Source organism: Lipophrys pholis (assembly GCF_963383615.2).
Source record: "Lipophrys pholis genome assembly, chromosome: 9".
NCBI lineage: Eukaryota > Metazoa > Chordata > Actinopteri > Blenniiformes > Blenniidae > Lipophrys > Lipophrys pholis.
Window position 1 is genome coordinate 27,506,520 of NC_137639.1, and position 10,879 is coordinate 27,517,398.

Genomic DNA, 10,879 nt, shown 5'->3' on the forward strand with positions numbered 1-10,879 from the left:
CCGATCCGTCACTTACATTGCTATTGCTATATTGGAAAAATAGTTATAATATGTTATCGTAGCAACTTAGTCGTCTAAAAGAAAAAGGTTCATTGCAAGAAGCTTTGCTGAGCTGCAATTATTGTAAAACTCACTTATAGAATCAAAATTCTTCTCAGGATGATGTGAGAATTTATTTTAACTTGACTCAGTCACAACTACAAAAAAGTAAAATCACAATTCCCAGAAGATGATTGAATCTATGACAGAAGTCTGACTAAAAGAAAACGATAATAAACTCCAAGAAACAGTATTTCGTGAAATCGATCAGAACGTTCCACTATATAACAGGTTGGCTGGAGAAGCAAGGTCCTTGATAAAAGTGCACTAAAATTTAATGTACAGCTCCGGTAGAGCGGTATCTGAAATGTGATGTTGCGATGGCAGGACAATACCACAAAACCAAAAGCTTTAAAAGACTGGAAAACCCAGCACTCCACCAAGGAGAGGGGCTGGTTGTCCAAAGCGATAAATTCCATCATCTTCTGGGTGATCTTTCTCACCATTTCGCTCTCCAGAGGGTACCTAACATTTTTTTTTTCCAGTCCAGTTCCAAAAAAAAATAAAAAATCTTCTTTTACACCGACCCACATATACACCTGGCTCAGAGCTCCTCTTCCGCCACCATGGCTCTAACAGTTTGGCATTGTTGCATGACGAGTTAATTTCATTAGATTCAAAGTAATTAAAATGTTGTCGGGAATAAAATGCATTTGGGATAAAGGTTAAATAAAGCATTTTCTTGCAATTAATGATTGAATGAATGAATTTTTATGATTCAGGCTTCACGGGGTTAAACGTTGTTTATGATGACGACCAAACACAATGACATTCACACCCACAGGCAAGTTTAGGCCGTGTCTGCATGGCTTTCAAAGGTAATATACATAGTTTTTGCATTTTCAGTTCAGAAAACTTGTTTTTATACTTAACATTTTAAAAACGTTGCCTGTTTACATGGAAACAGCAGAAATGCTGAAAATGATGTAGTTAGCATTCCAGGTCACTAGGGGGTGCTGTTGTTTGTTTTTGCATTGAAATCATACATGGAAAAAAATAATACACCATAAACAATAACAATGGAAAGACATTCTAGTGGACAGACGACCAAGTTGGATTGTTATTACAGTGACTGTCAAAATAACCAAGTCCCAGGAGAATATGGAGTCATGACACAGGAGGAAATATTGTTCTTAATGTCCGTCTGCTGAGCATGTGCAGAAGAACTTTTATCTACGGCTGTGGTGCACATGTCCACTAGCAGTGTTTCCACCATCTACACTGAGTGTTTTCAGAAAATTAGGTTTTCCCTCATCTCCATGGCGACGGCGTTGGAGTGTTTTTGAAAACTTCCACCTTGGAAGCCGCTTTCAGTGTCTCCGAGTTCCGTTGTCACGCAAACAGACACTCTATCTTGGTTGGAAATTAACCTCAAAACGTCCTCCTGCACAGGAAGAACATGCAAACTCCACACACACACACACACACACACACACACACACACACACACACAAAAATAAAAATCCCTCCAAGCTGAATTTAGGCGCGAGTGAAAATTAATAGAAGTCTTAATTATTGTTGTTTTTTTTTCAAATGTAGAGGCGTGCATTTGGAGTTGAAAGCAAATTTTATGAGGGACAACTCGCAAGACAAACTGAATTTAAGCGACAGATACGAAAATACTGGAGGCTTGTTCCTCGCTTGATACAACTGATCATAATCATGAATGGAGCTTGATGGTTTCTCTCCAACACACACACACACACACACACACACACACACACACACACACACACACACACACACACACACACACACACACGCCTCAGCTTAGATCTGGTAAAGTCACTCATCATAAGGTTTCTCATCGTCTTTACTTGTAGGTTGGATGGGGGTGTGGGGGTGGGGGGTATTATCAAACCAGACACAGTCAAGTATTGATAGCAAAGATGTGTTTGCTTTTCAAAATGACATGAGATATAAGAGGATTACACGGCTCATGAATATGGGCCCGTTTCTATCCTCTGATTTATCGCTTTTTTTTTTTCTATCAGAAATCCTCATCTCCAACCATAACAGGCTGCCACGGCACACAAAGCCCGATGTTCTCGTGCCTGAATGGCTCAGATTTAATTTCAGTTAAGAAAACGAAGAAAAGTTAAATGTGTGTTTGATCGTCTTGAACATATCTGTGTGTGGCAAGTGCGCCAACCCTCCTCCTCCCGACAATTAGGCCCGTTCACACGAGGCTGCACTTCGCCGGGAAACAGCAACTGGTTGAAAATCTATTTTTCCCGACGCACGCTTCTGCAGCTGGAGATTTATTGAAACAACACCAGCGAGGTGACAATTGCAGACACTCACCTTGTCAAAAACGTCTCTGGAGTATGGCGCCAGGTGATTCTATTTTGATCAAACACTGGAAATGTTTCTCAGTCGTTTACATCTGGAGGCTGGCAGAAGATTTCACCTCGTTTCATGTTGCAAAAAAAAAAAAAAAAAACTTCAAGGCTCTGCACCCGGTGGTAATTTTAAGTGCCCATACAAAAAGCTGTCTACATGATGAGTGGACTATTCTGCCGTGTCATAGAGTAAATATATAGAACAGTTTTCCTTCACCGTCCGGCCTTTAAAACCGGCCGGGAGGTAAAACAATCAGGGGCGGCCGGTGCCGGGGCCGTGGCTCTTCGTTTGCCATTGATTTATATCTTAAACAACCTCTCCTGGTGCTTCCACTGCTAAAGGTGAGCTGCACAGCCAGTGTTTGTGACAGAGATGGACTAGGCACTGTGGCGAGAGAGAGAGGGGGGGGGGGGGTGATGCGGTTTTAAAAAATGCATCACCATTAAATCAAAGAGTAACCTTGAACGGGTTGAGGCCGGTGCCAGCTCGGTGACTCGCTCTGCCCTCAGCGCTCGGTGCCACGACGCATGCCAAACAGTGGGGGGGGGGGGGGGGGGGGGGGGGCTGGAAAGGGGGCTGCACGGCTCTGATACAGGTTAGGCCGGTAGTGCTGGGTAGCCATCCAGCTCCTTGCCGACCAAGGGCACTCGCACTGACATTTTCACCAGGAAAAAGCAACATGTGCCGGGCTGAGGTCTGGGTGAGGTGGCCGTGTCCTCACTGACAAGAAAAAAAACACATTTCATCATCTGCACAGTTCACTTTTTTTTTTTTAAAGGCAAACCGACCTTGGGCCCATTTCAAATCTTCTGTGGTGCATCATGGGAGTGGTCGCTCAGTTTAAAGGTCCCATAGTATACAATTATTCAACAATTTCACATAGTTATCAGAGTTCCAACAACATTGTGTTCAAACTGTTTTTCCCCTAAATTCTGCCTGGGTGCTGAATTCCAGCCAGTCTAAAAGTCCCTCCACTGAGCTCCATTGAGAACAGGCTGTTTCTGTGTCTGTACCTTTAAATGCTAACGAGCTGTGTCTGGTCACGCCTACTCCATGTCTGTTTTCTGGTAGCATTTGCGAGGAGAAAAAAATTGGCGCCCGCTCATAATTTTAGAGCGCAGAGCTTGTCTACCTGTGAGAGGATCCAAGGGAGTATCCACTACGAGAAGGAGTGGTTATTTCCCCGTGTGAGGTCATGAAGGGAAAATCTCTCATTTGCCTGTATGAGCACAAATAGGCTCAAATTTGAGCAAGCAAGTGAGGAAAATGACAGACTTTCTTCACTTCTGAGGCCTCATACACGGGCTATGGAGACACATATTACTGATATAAAACGATTACAAAGGGAATTTTGCATAATCTGGGACCTTTAAAGGAACAGTACCAATATTAAGACACAATTGTCAGATTAAAGTTATTGGTAAAAGTAAATGCAAACAAAAACATTTTGGGAAGCAATATTTTTTTAAACACAATTTTTAATCATAAATACACACAGTTTTACACAATAATACTGGACTTTTATTTGTTTTTTGATACAAAGGGGACTCTTAGTGAGATTGAAATGAAAAGCAGATGAAGGTATTTGGAGAATCAGGGCCAGACAGTGGAGCAGTGGTTAGCCTTCTTGCCTCCCAGCAAGAAGGTGTTTGTTCTCGTGCCTGCCAGCCCTTTCTGTGTGGAGTTTGTGAGTTTCTGACGCCGGTGGCTACGCTAACAGTTGAGGATTAGTATTGCAACAACAAATCATCGGTAGGGTCAAAACTAACCTGTCCCGGTCTGAAGCCAGCTCACGTTCCTTATTAGTGAGTGAACAATCCACCGCTTGCTGGATTCTGCTTCACAACGTCAGGAAGGGCCGGCGTCGAAGGGTCAAAAACCACCAATGTGGTCTTTAACCCTTTGGCTGCCACAAGCCAGTTTTCCGTGTGGTAACGTTTCTGACACCTCCTGCTTAAAACACAAAATTAGCTCTCCAGGTTTTGAGCGATTCGTTCATACTCCCAACATCAATAGGTGGAACGTGACCTCAACTTCCAGAACGGTGTGAAACGGATCAAAATGCTGCAGTCGACGAACGGCAATCGATGCTGTGACTGCCTCCGTGAAACAGGTGCCTCAGATTTTCACAATCATCTGGTGGACCTGATATTATTGCTGGAGGGCTGGATTTGGCCCACGGACCACTAGTTGGCAACCACTGCCGTGGATGGATAGATGGATTTCAAACATCTTTCAAAAAATTTCCAAGCATTTCCTAAAGAGATTTCCTCACTGCGTGGCCAGATGGTACAGCGTGAAATCCACTGGTTCCACATATGTGACCCGACTACCTGATGTTTAACCAAACCCTGCTCTGACCTTTTCTCTTTGCGTCCCTTGTAGCTTGTGTCAAGTGAAAAATAAATAAATAAAAGGGAGACACGCTCCAGAGCTGGGAAACACTTTCGTAATGAGAAAACACCCAATGTGACTATGAGATTACTTTTGTTATTCTTGCGTGCTACAAGACAAACTCCCCAAGCTAATAAATGGGTTTAGCACAGCCGACTAACAAAGCATCCAGAGTGCAGCCTGCAGGAGGAAAAACTTAAACCCCAGCGGTCCTCCAGCTGCAACAACTGAACTTCACGTATTACTTGCTCATGCAGATTACTAAATCAAGGAACTACACTTATTCACGCTTTTTAATAAGGCACCCGAGCCGTAGAGGAAACGCTTTATTGAGACGACTGGTAGAAAAGCCGTGCAGCTGCTGAGTCCCACCAGTGCACCCGTATTTTTCAGTAAATAATGTCTTCTGGGCTGTTATGCTATACATAAAGCAGTTACCAATGCTTCTGGACCGTCTGGAGTGGAAGTGCATGCATACATTAGGAATAAAACACTTTGCGAGACACATCCCTTCACTCTCTGCTCGCCAATTACGTTCCCGAGGAGAAACTATCCGCGGTATATAACTTATTTTTTAAGTCTAACTTCCTCCACTTCTCCCACATTCATTGAGACATGTCATCCATCTATCTCGGCCTCCGGCTGCAGTAGTTCCTCGGCCATGAGTGGCTGCTGCAGCGGGGCTGTATTTCAGCATGTTGAAGTGCATGGAGAATTCCCATGAAGGGTAAGGGATTATGGATTTTGGCCTCTAAGCTGCCTGGATGCCCAGTGAGGATGTCTCTGAGCGTAGTAATCTTCAAACACCACGCAGAGTGATGAGTGGGCACTGAGGAGTTCTACTCAGGATCTAAATGTGTTCCAGCAAGTTACTGGTGAGAGAGGAGGAAGAAGGAGGGGGAGGGGGGGGGGGGGGGGGGGGGGGAGATAGGAGAAGAGAGCGAGGCGGGGAGAAAACACCATTTGGTGCAGAAATGGAAAGGATCGACCGAGTGCCTCCTTCAGGCAAAGAGACACTTTTGATCCTGTGACCCGTTTTGAGCTATAGCCTGTGTCGAAAACTCGTGCCGAGCAAGGGATCATACCAGAGTGGCGCAAATGTAAATGTCATGGTTCCCCATCACCACACATTACTGCGGATGGAGAAAGTCAATTGCGCAATTTTTGGGGGTCAGGTCGGGCTCTCTCCGGGGGCGGCAGACCTTCGTAATGAGGGCTCGGACCGGGTCCCAGACAATGGGGCTCGACGCGTTGGATCGACGCGCCGCGGCCTGATCTGCTCTATGAAAGAAACTCAGTGTTAATACTTTGAAAATCGCACCGCATAGGAAAAGGAGCAAGGAAATGTCAGAGGAAATCAATAGTGACGCATGTCCCCTGATCAATATCGTGAAGGAATTTCTCTGACTCAGTCCTGATTGAATTAAACCCAACGGCATCACTTAATTTAAGGCCCCTGATTGTTTTCCCCGTCTTATTTAAGGGAACTCAAATTGCTTTAATACCATCTCGGACCTCGGAAGATAAGGTTGGGAGTGCAGGAGGGGGATCAGATAGGGTGAAGGACACCAGTCTTTATAGAGATTACATCCTACTACTTAAGAGGCCCTCGATCTATCCGCTCATATCAAGAAGCCTTGAGAGGATGTCACAGGTCAGGGCTGCAAAGAATGCACACATGAAGGTATTCTGCAGCCAGACATGTAAAATATCCCAACAAATACAACATGCAGGTTTCTTTATACTGCGATGGAGGTAAAAAAAACAAAAAAAACAAGCCACATTGTGCATGAGGTGACCTCAGGCTGAGCAAGGATCAAAGGGCTTAACATTTCCTTGGCAGTAATCAAATTACAGCTGCAAATCTCTACATAAAGCCACACTTTTCCCAATATAAATCCATAACCACAGTGTTTAAATGTACCTCACGGTGGCTGATCAGTAAAACCGTCTGAGCTGCATGCTGCTCACACACCGCCGGTGACTGTGCAGCACAAATACTGTCCAAGGCTACAAACAGGTACATCAATTTGGAGCATGACAAGAAATTCCCTTTAGGTGACAACAAAATGTACATGCTATTAGATCAGCTGCAGTATACTGTGATGAAATAAATTGAAGCCAACAGATGAAAGCTCGGGGCCCCAAACAGGAGGGAGGACTATTAAAGGTGCCCTGTCGTTGCTTTGTGTTACACTGCCATCCTTTGGACGCAGGCAGAACTCGACAGCAGGACGGGTTTTACATCAGCAGATTAAAGACTGTCCAGGCAACGGGACTGGACAAGTGTCCATGCAAAACAGTTCAGTTCTGGTATAGGACATTTTGGAACTGTACACTGTGTTAGAATCACATCTGACAAAGAGTACACATTCACTGTGCAGTTGTTTTTTACAAGGCAGTGGTTTCTCACCTTTTTGTCCTTGGACCCCTGCAATTTGTTTCTGATTATTTTGCATCACCAACCAACCAAAATAAAACCTTTGGAATGAAAGAAATCAACACTTTTCAAAATCTGCTCTCAATTCAGGAAAGCGTCTAACTAATAACCGTTATGGATTTTTTTTTTTTTTACGGAGTCAAACAATTCGCATCACCGATATAGAACGAGATGGAAAACGAACGAACATCTCAGTCAAGCGACACAACGAGGCACATCACGAGAAACCTATTAAGTCGTTGTTTATTTAACAAACTAGTTAACTTACCACTAATTGATAAGATTTTTCTGATTCCGATTCCATTTTTGATTCTGCTGACCGATTCGGTTCTTTATCGATTCTCATTCGGAAATTAAACCTGCAGCATTGACAGCGGAGGACACGTTGCCGCTGTTGCTGCTGTTGCCGGGTTGCGATTCACTCCGGGGCGGATCGAAAACGTGACATTCTTTCAATATCGCTGCTGCTTGAGAAAATATTTCTGTATATTGGTCACATTTCCTCCCGTAAATGAAATACGCGTAACACAACCACATTAGAAAAACACCATATTCCTGCATTTTATGAGTGAAAAATAAGAAGGAACATCCAAGTCAACCAGCCAACTTTTCACTGATTGTTCTCTAATCACATTCCATGCAATACCTTAGTATTTATGCTTGTCTGTTTAGTTTTCCACTGTATTTGTGGAACAGAAACTAGAATTTAATACTAACAGCAATAATACCTCAATATTTGATGTTAACTTTTACATATTTTTTAAGTTTTGCTTGTAATCTTCAAAGACAATGAGTACTTGTGGATAAAACAAAATTGTCATAAATGAATAAACGCAACAGGAAACCGAAATATAATCCAAGGCAGCCTAAATAGTAACCTGAACCTTTATAAAGGCAGCAAAACATTGACTTTATTTGGAATCTAACTGAGCATATATACGCTTTACTTCATGTCTCCTGTTATGTATTATATGTACATACAGATGTAAATAATAGAGTCCGGATCCCAATACATTGGAATAAAATATACCATTTATTAATATAATATAACTTGAGCAAACAATATCAATGTCTTTATCTGTTGGTGGACCCCCAGGAAGACAAGTGGACTTTCTCTCTTGTTGGTTCGAAACATCTGAACTGTTTTTAAATCTAAGAAAACCGAAGGAGTCCAAGTCTCATATTACTGAATCCGCAGGTGAGAGGCCGGATGCCAAAGCCAGTGTGAAGATCTAAACTCTTTCGCACGGTTGCGTGGTACCTGCGACAGTCCCGTTTAATGAAATGTTCCTCTCATTAATTGCCTCGGCAGGGAACCCGGGGCCGCTGCGGTGGCTGGTTCTCGTGTGTCTGAACTCATAATGAATCTGCATCTGTTGTTTGCTGTGTGCACTGTACTTACTCCTGCATTGATCATCTGAGTGATTGAATTGATTTTTTTGGTTTTTTTTGGTCCACCTGGGGACATTTCAACAAGCTACAGACATTAACATTCATTTGTGGATACGAGTCCAATATTTACTGTGTTTTAGCTCTTGTCTGATCTCTACAGATCTACTGACTCATGCGTTACTATGTTCACCTCTGCCATTTGTATACAATGGATTCCTTTATTTATTAAATCTAAGCTTTGTTTTTGGACATCTGCTCAGAAATGATGTATTGAACTAATTGCTGGTGTCTTGACTTCCGAAATGTGGCAAGCAGGTTGATGAAATGTGTGTTTTTGGTGTTTGGCAGTTCATTTGGTTGGTGTTGAAATTGTATTTGGAACATGTAAGAATGGCTGTTGATGAGGTTCTGCTGTTTATTTTGATGTGAAATGACACTATATCGTAATACAATGTCTTTTTGATTGATTTTATTATACTTAAACCATATTACATGTTTTTTTTTATTGATAAGTGCATATTAAATATTGCTAAACATTAGTAACAACCAAATGTGTTTAGCTCACTTATTTCAACTATAAAATCAATAAGCCCTTATGATCAATATAGTTTTAAATGATTATTGCTGAATATGGAAATGTTGGTATTTCTCAAACCGGGGGCAGAGTAGTAAAAAGGTTTGGGATCCACTGCAGTGAGGCACCGTTTATGTGCTTCACAAAGGCAAAAACAAAATATATATAAAATTACATTAAAATCATATAAATAAAATATTAAGAAGATAAATGTGCATTTAAAAGACAAAAGGGGCAATTAAAACAGTTAAGAATTTTAAATGAAGCTAATAAAAATCCATTTACAATAGTGAAAAATTAAAACGATTACAAGGAGTAACGTATTGAATTTTGGTGTCTATTTTTTTGTTTTAAGGCAAAAATGAAAAACAAAACGCAACAATAACACGACATCGTCGTGTTACGCCCCTGGCAGCTGCTCCATTGCCTCCCTGTTTGAAGAAGCACACGGACCACATACACGCGCGAGCACTTGCTACCTCACGTGCGCACGCGCGCGGAGCCTCTCCATCCGCGTACGCAGGGTGACGTCAGCGGCTCGTCGTGCTGAGGCGCATCAGCAGCAGCTGTATGATGTATGTGTGTGTGTGTGTGTGTACACACACCTTTCATACATACAGTGAAGGACAGGGCCCGAACGCAGCTGCTGTGACAGCAGGAGCGGATTAAATCACTATTTTTCTTCATGTTATCGACAAGCAGAGGTACGTGCTGCTCATATTGTTGTTTTCTTCTCGCGTGCGCATTTTGTTGGTTATTCTAACGGAACGACGCGCAGAAATGTTTCCGCTCGGTGTGTTGGTGACGCGCAGACCTCGTTAAAACCATTTAGAATTAAGATTTTACTATAAATAGTGAGGAAAGACTGAATAGATGGAGATGTTATGAGTGTCTTTATGTGTTGTAGTGAAGATGCGGTGATAATTAGTTAATTAACATGAATCTCTCGATATGCAAATGATGAGGTGGTTATTTATTAATAAGATCGAGGTGTGGATGCACACGGGAGGAAAAACGGTTTTTGTTTCCAGAATAAAGAAACGTGCTTTTGGTTAATGAGTGAACTAACCTGGGAGGGATGGTTGCGGTACAAATACACTAAAGGTTTCCTGTCACGCCTTATTATGCTTTAACTTAAGGCTCACGCTCGAGGCTTTCACACTGGGGATGGATATTTGACTGCAAATAAATGCTGCGATTATAAAGTTAGTTTAGAGTAATAAGAATAAAGAATATCTATTTAATTATAGAGCTAAGTTGCAGCTTAAAATGCTTTACAAAGGAAAATGTACACAAATATGAGCCGTTGGAAATATCAATCAAGACATTGGAAAGGGTTAAAAAAAAGAAAACTGCAACCTGAAATAAAAGTTATACTCATATTCATTTGAATGATAAATTATTTTGGAAAGTTGTGCCTCCTATAGTGCCGGGGTGTCCAAACTACTGCCTGTTGGCAGTTTGAAAAAGCTTAAAATGGCTCAGTTGAGGTGATTCTTTCACACATCCAACCACGAAAAAAGTGTATATTCTGAATCTATATATATATATATAGTGTTTAAAACATCAGTTGCTATTAAAATACATGTTTCATCACACACTCACACACACCAATTAATCAGAAATGATTGTTTCTG